Consider the following 9,396-nt stretch of genomic DNA (forward strand, 5'->3'; position numbering starts at 1 on the left):
TGGCAAAGAAGCCACCGAATGAAGAGAGGCCATACTCCAAGCGGAATTAACTGACATCTACAGAGTATTTCACCCTAAAACAACACAGTACACATTCTTCTCAGCAGCTCACGGAACTTTCTCCAAAATAGACCATATCATAGTTCATGCAAGGAACTTAAGCAAATACAAAGGGATCGACATAATCCCCTGTATCCTATCTGACCACAGTGGAATCAAGCTAGCTCTCAATAACAAAGCATACCGCAGAAATTTCTCCAATACATGGAAATTGAACAGCACACTCCTTAACAATGCCTGGATAACAGAAGAGATCAGAGAAGAAATAAAGCATTTCCTACAACTCAATGAAAATGAAAACACCTCACAAAGAAACTTGTGGGACACAGCAAAAGCAGTCCTGAGGGGCAAATTTATTGCCCTCAGTGCCCACATCAAGAGAATGGAGACAGACCAAGTAAATAATCTCATGTTGCAATTAAAACAGCTAGAAAAACAGGAAAAAAATGGGACCTAAAGCTACTAGAAGAAGCCAGATAACCAAATTAAAAGCAGAGATTAACCAATTAGAAAATCAGAAAACCATAACCAAAATAAACCATACAAAAAGCTGGTTCTTTGAAAAAATAAACAAAATTGATGGCCCATTGGCTAGATTGATTAAACAAAGAAGAGAGGAAACCCATATTAATAGGATTAGGGATGGCACGGGAAACATCACCACACGTACCCAAGATATCCAAACAATTCTAACAGACTACTTTCAAAAGCTATACTCTCTAAAGGAAGAAAATCGGGCAGAAATGGATGCATTTTTAGAGAAATACAAATTGCCCAAACTGAGCAAAGAAGAAGTTAACCAATTAAATAAGCCAATATCCTATAATGAGATACAGGAAGCTATCAAAAGTCTTCCAACAAAAAAAAGCCCAGGACCAGATGGATTCACAGCAGAATTCTATAAGACAAGAACTAATACCCATACTCCTCAAGCTCTTCAGAGAAACAGAGAAGGAAGGAGCTATCCCAAACTCATTCTACGAAGCCAATATCACACTCATCCCCAAACCAGGCAAAGACCCAACCAAAAAGGAGAATTACAGGCCAATCTCCTTGATGAACACAGATGCAAAGATCCTTAACAAGATTCTAGGTAACAGAATTCAGAAACACATAAAAAAAAATAATTCACTATGACCAGGTAGGCTTCATCCCAGAGACACAGGGATGGTTTAACATACGTAAGTCAATAAATGTAATCCAACATATCAACAGAGCCAAGGTCAAGAATCACATGATTATCGCCACAGATGCAGAAAAGGCCTTTGACAAAATTCAACATTCATTCATGCAAAAAGCTCTGGAGAAAATAGGAATAGAAGGAACATTTCTAAATACAATAAAAGCCATTTATGACAGACAAATAGCCAATATTATACTTAATGGGGAAAAGCTACAACCAATTCTCCTAAAATCAGGAACAAGGCAAGGATGCCCACTGTCTCCACTCCTCTTCAATATAGTCCTAGAACCCTTAGCCAGGGCAATAAGGCAAGAAAAAGACATTAAAGGGATCCGCATAGGGAAAGAAGAAGTTAAACTATCCCTTTTTGCAGGCGACATGATACTATACCTCCACGATCCCAAAAACTCCATCCCCAAACTCTTAGAAATCATAAATCACTTCGGCAAAATAGCAGGATACAAAATAAACCCACAAAAATCAGTTGCCTTCCTATACACTGATAATGTACAGGAAGAGAGGGAAATAAAGGGAGCAACCCCATTCACAATAACCTCCCGAAAAATAAAATATTTAGGAATTAACCTAACCAAAGATGTAAAAGAACTATTTAATGAGAACTATAAAAAGTTAAAGAAAGAAATTGCAGAAGACACTAGGAAATGGAAAGACCTCCCATGCTCCTGGATAGGCCGACTTAATATAGTAAAGATTGTAATACTTCCAAAACTAATATACAAATTCAACGCAATTCCTATTAAAATCCCAATGACGTACATCACTGAAATACAGAAAACAGTCCAAAAATTCATATGGAACAACAAAAGACCTAGAATAGCCAAAACAATTCTAGGGGATAAAGACAATATGGGAGGGCTATCCATGCCGAACTTCAAACTCTACTACAGAGCTATAATAACAAAGACAGCATGGTACTGGCACAAAAACAGACCCGAAGACCAATGGAACAGAATAGAAGATCCAGAAATAAATCCACAGGCCTGCAGCCAGCTGATATTCGACAAAGGAGCCAAAGACATACAATGGAAGAAACACAGCCTCTTCAACCGCTGGTGCTGGGAAAACTGGGCAGCCACATGCAGAAAACTAAAAGTGGACCCCAGCCTATCACCATGCACCAACATCAACTCAAAATGGATTAAAGACCTTAACATTAAACCTGAATCTCTGAAACTACTGCAGGACAGAGTAGGAGAGACACTTGAACTAATAGGCACACTAAGGAACTTCCTGAACAGAGTCCCAGGGTCACAACAAATTGGAGAGAGACTCGACAAATGGGACTACCTTAAAATAAAAAGCTTCTGCACAGATAAAGCTATCGCAACCAAGCTAGAAAGACAACCAACTAATTGGGAAAAAATATTTACCAGCAATATATCAGACAAGGGGTTAACATCTTGTAAATACAGGGAACTCAAGAAACTAATCCCTCCCAAACCCAACAAACCAATTACTAAATGGGCAAGGGAACTAAAGAGGGACTTCTCAAATGAAGAAATAAAAATGGCAAAGAAACACATGAGGAAATGTTCATCATCCCTGGTGGTGAAGGAAATGCAAATAAAGACAACCCTGAGATACCACCTTACCCCAGTCAGAATGTCCCACATCCACAAATCAGCCAATGACAAATGCTGGAGGGGATGTGGAGAACGAGGAACGCTATTACACTGCTGGTGGGAATGTACACTCATACAACCACTTTGGAAAGCAGTCTGGAGGGTCCTTAGAAAGCTAAAGATTGACCTCCCTTACGACCCAGTCATACCACTTCTAGGCATCTACCCTGAACAACAGGAACCAATATACAAGGACACGTGCACCTCCATGTTTATTGCAGTACTGTTCACAATAGCTAGGATATGGAAACAACCTAGATGCCCCACCACAGATGAATGGATCCAAAAATTGTGGTATCTATACACAATGGAATATTATGCAGCCATTAGAAATGACAAAATAATGGCATTTGCAGGGAAATGGATGGAGCTAGAAGGAATCATGTTGAGCGAGGTAAGCCAAGAACGAAGAGACAAACAGTACATGGTTTCCCTGATAAGTGGATGATGAATCCAAAATGTTAGGTGATATGACAAAACTAACAGGACTTAAGAAACAAAGAACTCCCACTCATCTGGTTGAACCACTACTAAATATCCCCATGCTGCTGATCACATATATGGTATATAACATATGAGCACCGTTATATATTATAGACTGTGATAGACAATTTGCCCCAGGAAAGTTAGAATGAACTTGTGACTTTAAATGAGCATCATTATTCCACAATACTGTGAATTTCCGGAAATTAAGTAATCACTTAATCACAATCAAAAAAAAAAAAAAAGAACCTTGGGGAAGGGAGGGCGGGAGGGGATGGTAGGGGGAAAACAATGGAGGGGGTAACAATGTTCAAGAGGAAGTGGAAGTGTACTCATTACCTCACTCATGTAACTGTAACCCTCTGTATAGTATCTTTACAATAAAAAAATTTAAATAAATAAAATAAAATAAAAAAGCCGGAAGTGGTGCTACGGCTCAGGTGGTAGAGCGCTAACCTTGAGCTGAAGAGCTGAGGGACAGCGCCCAGGCCCAGAGTTCAGGCCCCATGACCGGATCAAAAAAAAAAAAAAAAGAAATGTACCAGTTTTCTTGCCCATGTAATTGTAACTCCTCTGTATGGTATTCTCACAATTAAAAAAAAAAAAAGACTGAAAAGCTCAGAAGACATTTTGCTTTTACAGGCATGGTTCAACTAAAACCAGAAAACAGTTCTTTACATTTATATAAACTATTATATCTAGTGAGGATTTAAAAAGTTTTAGCATATATATTTTAAATTTTATGTCAAAATATTTGTTTATTTTTAATTTTTGTCAGTTGTGGGGTTTGAAATCTGGGCCTGGACGTTGTCCTTCAGCTCTTCACCTCAGGACTAGTGCTCTACCATTTGAACCACTGCCAGTTTTCTGGTGGCTCATTGGAGATAAGAGTCTCACGGACTTTCCTGCGTAGGCTGGCTTTGAATCATGATTCTCAGCTCTCAGACTCCTTACTAGCTAGGATTACAAATATGAACCACTGGCACCTACCTACATAATTATATTTTGCACATTTATGAGGTATGGTGTGGTAATCCCATTCATTTATATCTTGTGCAATTATCAAGCTATATCATATCCATTAGTTTCTGTGTGTAACATTTCTTTTTAATGAGACTGCTCAACCCTTATCTTTTCACTGTGATGAAATATATATTCTTAACTATAATCACTTTGCTTCTTGTGGTATACAATTAATATATTTACTTTTAGTCATGGAAGTCCGCTAATTAAGGTTATATAAAACATGAATTGTAAAGTGAAAAAAATGGTTCCATTACTTGTTTTATCAAAACAATTATGCCCTTTTTCAATTATATTTCTGTGGGAATGTGTAATATTCATTGATTTAACAGTTAAAATTGATAACAGTTGATTCAAACTTGTATTTGAAGATTGCACACAACAAAAATATACTTCCACTTTCTTCTACCACATAATTAAAATAACAGTATAGCAAAGCTTGGTGTTAGAGGCTCATGTGTAGAATCCTAGAAACTCAGGAGGCTAAGAACTGAAGATTTTGTTTCAATGTCAGTCTAACCAGACAAAATTTGAAAACTTGACTCAGACATATACTAGATATTGCAAATAAGGGAAACCATGGGACCTATGCATCTTTGGGCCTGGCTTACTTCACTTAATATAATTTTTCCAAGTCTTTCTATTTCCTAAAAAATGGGGCAATGTCATTCTTTCTGATGGAGGCATAGAATTCCATTGTGTATATATACCAATTTTCTTGATCCATTCATCTACTGAGGGGCATCTGGGTTGGTTCCATATCTTAGCTATGGTGAATAATGCTGCAATAAACATAGTCGTGCTGGTAGCTTTAGTGTGGTCTTGTTTGTGATCATTTCGGTAAATGCCCAAAAGTGGGATTGCTGGGAAACAGGGGAGCTCCATGTGGAGTCTTTTGAGGAACCTCCATACTGTTTTCCAAAGTGGTTGAACAAGTTTACACTCCCACCAACAATGCAGTATAGTTCTCTTCTGTCCACATCCCCTCCAGCATTTGTTGTCATTAGAGTTCTTGATTATAAACGCACTCATTATCTTGCCCATGTAATTTTAACCCTTCTGTACAATATTTTCACAATAAAAAAATAAAAAATACAAAAATAATGTGAAAACTTATCTCCAATTATCCAGCAAGAAGGAGAAGGTAAAGATGTGGCTTAAGGAATAGTGTCATCACCCATGAGCAAAAAATACAATGGAGACCATTAAACATAGAGTTCAAGCCCTAAAAATTGCATATACACAGAAGACAACAATAAAAAGTACTGTGAACATCAATAATGAAAACAAAATAGTAGAAAAGATAATGAGAAATGTTGTGTTAACATCTGGAGGACAGAAAGCATTTGACAGAATTTTGTTTCATGAGAGGGAAAAATCAAAGTCTCATTTGTACAATCTCATTGTATCTATTTCTGTTGAAACCTGGCTATTGGGTAACATGTGAAAGTGTAGATTGGATTACCTGACATAGCAGACATTGCCTGTGACTATACACCATCCCACTCTGCAAAAATCTAAACTTGTGCTTGTTAATTTAAATAAAACCTCATGTTAGAGACTGTTTGATTCACATAGACAAGGGTCCTTATTTTGAGGCTTCAGACCAGTGCTTTTGTTTATAACAACTCCTGCTTTACGCCCTTCTTAGCTGGCACCAAGCCAAGACTTTGAGCTATAGACCCCACTGCCTTAATCCCTCCCTTTCTCCAGCTAAAACTCATTTCACATGCTATCTATGTCTTAGCATTAGTTGTTTTCTTTCTAATCCCCACCAGAAAACTCTTATATACATGTAAATCTACTATAAATAACCTAGGTAGAAAAGGTAGTAAGTGTTTAGCATTGGCTGAGGCTCTCATCTGTAGATTTGCTCCTTAATAAATTTGTGCTACACTATCTCTTCTCCATGGCTTTTGAGTCTGACAACTGATTGGTTTGGTTTGATGTAATCCCATTTATCCAGACTTACTTTGATTTGTTGTGCTTCGCGATCTTTGGAAGTTTTGACCTATGCCAAGGGGCCCTCGTGTTTCCCCTAACGCTTCCTATAACATTTTCAAGGAATCTGGACTTACAATGAGGTCTTCGATCCATTTGGAATTGATTCTGGTGCAGGGGGATATATAAGGATATAACTACAGTTTTCTGTGTACAGCCAATTCTACCAGCACAATTTTTTGAAGAGGCTGTTGAGGAGCTTGAGGCCTGAGTGACTCCATCTTGAGCTAGATGTCATCTTCTGAAGTATGAGTTATGCAGCTGACCATGAGCCCAGCCTGGGAATGAACAGAAGAAGCAATTCCTTGGCAACTAGGAACATAAACTATCCTTGGGGAAACCGCAGGCAGGCAGGTGCTGGAGGGCATGGTGACCCCCGCAGTTAGGCCACAGATGGTGTTTGTTTAAAAAAGGAACCCTGCAGTTTAGCAAGTGTGTCCTTGAGACTCCCTGTGGTGCAAGCCAACCAGTTTAAAGTACTTCAACCCTCTGATCTAACCAACAACCTGTTTCTGCTTTGTAGTGCGCCAATCATACTATAAAATTGTATTAAGAGTTTCCCCGCGATGTGTTATAATTTGTTGTAAGATGCTATGATGTATACAAAGTCCCTGCCTTCCCTAAAAATTGTATAAAAAGTACTATAACCCTGGTCTTGGGGCCTCTCAGCGTCATGGGCTGTGGGGGGACCAAGTTCCAGCTTGCAATAAAGACTCCTTTGCTTTTACATTGTTGATGGTCTCTGGTGGTCTTTTGGGTAAGGATTTCCAAATTCAGTTTTACATTTGGTGCATTGGCCGGGAATCCCCCCAAAGCCCACCCAGACGCCTTAACCAAGGAGTCATGAGAAGCCCGGCAAGTAAGTAGAGGCATTGCCATTCTGAAATCATCTGGTATTTGAGTTCCCTGCAGGTTCTGTATTGGGGTTGGCAAGAGGTCTTGGCGGACGTGCTATAAGACAGCCAACGGGGCCGGTGGGAGTTGTCCCTCAGATCTCCTGGGGGGTAAACTATCCACTAGTGCAGAAGCTTGAGTCTGGCACTTTCTGACTGATAATTTACAGGGTAGGCTATCCACTAGTGCGGGGTCCGGCACTTTCTGACTGATAGTGTACAGGGTAGACTGTCCACTAGTGTGGACATTTGGGCCCATTTGTAGTCCAGCACATTCTGATTGACAGTCTACAATGCACATGCTGTGAACATGTCTTGTCTCAGGGTTCAGTGTTTTGTCTGTGTGTCTTTTGGAATTCTTGGAATGTTTCTCCTCCCAGATTCATCCTGATGCAAGGGCTCAGAGGAGACTGGCTAACACCCCCTTAATATCTGTTTCTCTGTAGCTCCTTCTTTTTTTATGAAACTGCCACTGACCACCTGCAAGTGGCACCAGCAAGATCTTAGCCTCGGGCCTTAGCCCAGGGGGTCTGAGTACGGGGGAGAACCTGTCAGTCTGAGGGGACAGCCACTAGGAACTTCTTTCCCTTGCCCCAAGATGACTGGGAATTCTCCTCTGCCTTGGAAGGCTCCTGGGTCAATGTTTGCAGGAATCTAAAAGAAAAATCCTCCCGAGGTGAGTAGAGGGGGTCCGAGTCCCCTGGTAAGTGAGTGGTGTTGAGATGTTGCCCCATTCACTGAGACCTGATTTCGTCTTTGTGGCCACTTGTCTGTCTTGTTTACTTTGGTGTGTTTTCTGTTCTATGTTTTCTGAGGTAGGGAAGTTCTGGGTGAGAGTGGCAGGCTCACTCAGCAAACTCTGGATTCAGCTTGAGAACAGCACAGATTTCTGGGGGCCCATTAGTCCCCAACTCAGCCTTTGGTTGTTGTTTTGTCTAGTTCCGTTTTAGAATTGGTACCAGTTTTAAATGTGAATCCTTGGTTTTTGTGTTTATCAGTGTTTTTGATATTTATTTGAACATCTCTGGGTGAATAAAAGTCTCAGCCTCTGGCTGGGCTTGGTCACAGATCTGCTAAGTCTCCCTCCCCCCTTCTTTTGTTACAGCAGCCAAGAGGAGGGGCATGGACAAGCCTCAGGTGCACCTTCTCCTGGTGGAGGCTGCTGGAGAGGTTAGGGTGTAGATAGCAGTGAGCCTGGTCTGGACTTTCAGCTGCTCCAGACAGCTTAACAATTTGTAAAGTGCTTTTGTCAAAATTGGGTAAAAATCAGGCCCGTTCAGTTTCAGGTGACCCCCTCACCCAGCCCTCCTCCAACAGAAGGGATTCAAAAGACTGATTAGTGAAATACCTTGCTAAACAAGCAAGCCCTGGAAAAATGAAGCTCAACAAAGGTACTTCGTTTAAAAGAAATATTGTCTTAAAATTTTTTTAAAAACTTTAGAAAATGTACGTACAACTGATTTTGATTTTTTGTGTGCTTTAAGATCTGTGTGAGTGTTTTGTATGTGTTTATGAACATGTTCAAGGTAAGAGTTGTCAGCATGCTGTAACAATGGGTGAGTTTAAGTTTAAAATTCAAAAGGTTATGAGGTTTGGACATTACCAAAAATTTTAAGGAATCTTCACATTGTTTTTAACGGTTTTTTAAAGATTCTTTAACTTAAAAATTAGAAAATCTGGTGTTGAGTTCTAATTTTATTCCCTTGTGGTCAGAGAGAATGCAAGGTTTCTGAATTTGGACAAGTTTGCTTTGTGGCCTAAAATGTGGTCTATTTTAGAAAATGTTCCATGTGCTGTTGAGAAAAACGTGTATTCTTGTGGAGAGCTGCGGGAGCCACGACCAAAGACAGCCAGGCAGTAAGGCGTGGCCACAAAAGCAACATTGTAGCTCCTTGGTAAGATGGCGCTGGCTCCCGCCTTCTGTCTTCCCAGTGACAAGTGCTCTCTGTAAAAACAACTCCTTATATGGCTATGACTTGGTTCCTAGTTTGCTTCCGTGTTTGCGACCCTATGGGTATATGCCAAGTGGTGCTTCAGGATTGGCCATCCAGGAGACTTATAACCAGAGCGCGGGGGCGGGGGGGGGGGGGGGGACAGAGAAGCAGGAAGA

At 40.2% G+C, this 9,396-nt stretch overlaps 1 long non-coding RNA gene across 2 annotated transcripts; it reads left to right on the top strand.

Annotated features, from left to right (window-relative positions):
- Positions 1 to 7,734: 7,734 nt before the first annotated feature.
- LOC138827377 (uncharacterized) lies at positions 7,735 to 9,175 on the top strand. 2 transcript variants are annotated; one of them, XR_011372063.1, is made up of 4 exons: positions 7,735 to 7,962; positions 8,392 to 8,456; positions 8,567 to 8,677; positions 9,065 to 9,175. It is a non-coding gene; the product is annotated as an uncharacterized lncRNA (long non-coding RNA). The 2 variants fall into 2 exon arrangements; XR_011372062.1 differs by having other exon boundaries at positions 8,392 to 8,677.
- The last annotated feature ends 221 nt before the right edge of the window (positions 9,176 to 9,396 follow it).

This window comes from Dipodomys merriami, unplaced genomic scaffold (assembly GCF_024711535.1).
Source record: "Dipodomys merriami isolate MVZ:Mamm:240054 unplaced genomic scaffold, mDipMer1.0.p SCAF_155, whole genome shotgun sequence".
In the NCBI taxonomy this organism is placed as follows: Eukaryota; Metazoa; Chordata; class Mammalia; order Rodentia; family Heteromyidae; genus Dipodomys; species Dipodomys merriami.